This window comes from Durio zibethinus, chromosome 11, assembly GCF_047325235.1.
Source record: "Durio zibethinus cultivar Kanyao isolate XHJ-2024 chromosome 11, ASM4732523v1, whole genome shotgun sequence".
NCBI classification, from domain to species: domain Eukaryota; kingdom Viridiplantae; phylum Streptophyta; class Magnoliopsida; order Malvales; family Malvaceae; genus Durio; species Durio zibethinus.
In genome coordinates, this window is record NC_143172.1 from 12,819,184 (window position 1) to 12,822,494 (window position 3,311).

The following is a 3,311-nucleotide window of genomic DNA, read 5'->3' on the forward strand; positions in this document are numbered from 1 at the left end:
AAAAGTAAAAGCAAACTTATTAGAGCAAAACCACAATTGATGGAAAAAAATACTAACTAAAATTTAACACAAATCTAACATAATTATTCTATGTATTAGTAAAATTACATATTTTGTTCAACAAATAAAAATTCCATTTTTACTTTTAATTATTCGAACTGTCATTCATTTTGGTTTACAATCACCTTTTTTGCAATTAAAAAGCAAATAAAAATGGTAACAAACAAACTTATCTAAAGCATATATTTTTTTAGAAAACAAAATATATGATTTTATTTTTTATTCAAAAAAAATTTATGTTAAAATTGGTAACCCAAGTTGAACAATTGAAGAACAAGCAATACTCATTTGAACAAACCCAAAGACTTCTAACCAAAATGGAACACCTTAAAAACCAATTACTAAGCTACTAAATAAACAATCAATACCTACTTCGAAAACACCAAGAACAATACACACATACGCACACACACACACACACACACATATATATAAAGTATAAAAAGGGAGTTGGGGAGGAAACCTTGCCATCATCACAAATAGTGAGGGAGCTTTGTTTGCCAGCAATGACAAAGTGAACGTGATAAGGCTCAAGAGCTTTAACAATGCAAATCCACTATTTTTCTTCATTGTTTCCAATACCCAATTTGCCATCCTCACCTTATCCCCTAAGATAATTATAAACAAAAAAAAGAGATAATGAGCAATAAGTCAATATTTGGATAAGAAGTTAGAAGAAAAAAAAGGTTAAAATGCACAATAGTGGGATGAGGAAGAAATATACCTACAAGAGTGACAGCGGGATGATGGTGTGATAGTGATAATGGTCTTCTGGCAATTGGATGACAACGCGACAACGATGACAATGACAAAAGGATAGCTACAGGAGGTTAGGGAGAGAGAAAGAGGTTTGGCCTAGGGATAGGGATGGCTTCGGGTCGGGTTTGGGGCGGGTTTTGCTCGCCTCGAACCCGACCTGACTTTATGCTTTAGCATACCCGAACCCGACCCTACCTGATTTTTTTTATACCCGACCCCGACCCGACTCTATGTAAATCGTACCCAACCCGACCCGACTCGAAATTAATAAAATATTATTTTTTAAAATATAAAATATTATTTTTAAAATATAAATATTTTAAAATATCATTATATAAAAATATATATATAATTAATTAATTAAAAAATAATTTTTTATATAATGTCGGGTCGGGTCGGGTCGGGTTTTAGGCATACTCAACCCGATCCGACCCCGATTATTCCCTAATTATACCCGACCCGACCCGAAAACCGAAATTCAAAAAAAAAAAACCCGATCGGGTCGGAACCCGTCGGGGACGGGGTTGATTGTCATCCCTACCTAGGGATTATATGGAGAAAATAAAAATGAGATTTACATATTTTAATTTTATACTAGTTACCGAATTAGTTTTTCTTTTTTTTTTTAATTTCCTACCAATGAAAAAATCTGTTGGTAAAGACTTTACCTATGGATTATCAATTGATTTTTGTTAGTCAATAAATCTCATGCCAATGTGCCAACTTCCCGTGCTAACATCACCTACAAAGTATTAGTAGATTTTTTTTTCATTGGTAAATTTTGTCGATATTTTGTCAGTAAATCTATAGTAAATTTTTTTATAATCCATTAGTAAATCATCAATAATCCATTGGTAATTATCGATGAAAAATTTTTGTCGATAAAAACCTGTTGGTAATAAACTATTTTCTAGTAGTGACTCCAACAACTTTATTTTTATTTTTTGCAAAATATTTTCTACAGTCAATACCTCGATAAATTCTCCAATGGGTAGAAAGTGTTCCTCTTCTATAAATCCATCCAAAAAGGCTGAACAACAACAAAGAATTTTTAAGTAGAAATAGAGATAAAAGAATGTCTCTTCAAAAGGTTAATAGCTTTCATTCCTATCTTTTGAGTAAATTTTGTAATGATATTTATTTGTATAATTTGATTTTTGAGTGATCATAAATATATTATTGTTGTTTGTTTCAAAGTGTGAGAAGCATTTTACTTTTTAAGTGTGAGGATAGCATCTAGGTTGGGATTTGTACATTATGTTTTTGAGCTTGGGATAGCTTGATTTTTTAAAGATTTTATAGAAGCTACAATTTCATCATATAATGGATTTAAAAATCTTTGGCTAGACTTTCAAAGTAGTGAACGTAGATCAAGATGGGTCGAACCACTATATATAATTGTGCACTATCATTTTTCATCAACAACATCTACTTGATGACTTTTTTCCTCAACTCTAACTTCCATTTTTGCACTAAAATTAATTTATTTATTATTATCTTCAAAAAGTACACCTCACCCCTTCTAACACATTTTACTTCAGACCAACGATACCTTAAAAAAGTTTAATACCTTAACCTTAATGCTACACAGAAAGTTTGAAAACGAAAAATATTCAAACCTAAAACCCAAATCGAAATAAAGCAACTATATTTTCAATCCATGTGGACTAATTCTTTACCCTGCATCTCTTCTAAAACACAAATCAAAATAAAGCAACTATCTTTTCAATTCATGTGGACTAATTCTTTACCCTGCATCTCTATCCATGAAAAGTGATACTTAAAAGCCAGATTTTTTATTCAAAAGAAGGTTGTTCTAGATAAGAAAGACATTATAAAGAAAGCTTGGGAACTGGTTTTTAAGGGAACTAGGTTTAAGAAAATGGGTTATTCTTGAAAAATGATTTTGGGTTTAGACAGCTGGTGAATCTATGTGCTTTCAATAGTAATCCATGAGCTTTTCTCTTACTTTAGTCATGGTTGTCTCTAGTTCTTTCATGGTCAAATTTGGATTGAAAATTTGGTTGAAAATGGCATATATTTGGTGTTAGATAGATAGATTTGGATTACATAGTCTCGTCTCAAAGACTCGAATTTCAATTTCCAAGGGAAGCTTTTGAAAAAGGCATAATGTTTGAGTTTTTTTATTCCAGAAAGGTGTTTTTAGAGAAGTGACACTTGCAATTTGCGTTGGCACAATTCATTTTCGTTAATGCTTCTTAAATAAAAAATCCCAAGATTTGGGTTTTAAGATTCGAGTTTCTTTGGCTGGTAACTACTTGGAGGTTAATGACTCTAATCTTTTTTTTTCAATTATAAATTTATTTAGTTTTATTTCTAGTTAATAATATTTAGAGATTTAATATCTAGAGAAAAAAATTTATTAAAGTTGATATGGATTAACATGAAAGTCACATGGCATGTATTTAATCCATATCGTCACTTGTAACAATAACAACCAATTAATAGGTTATCAACTGATTTGTTAGCAA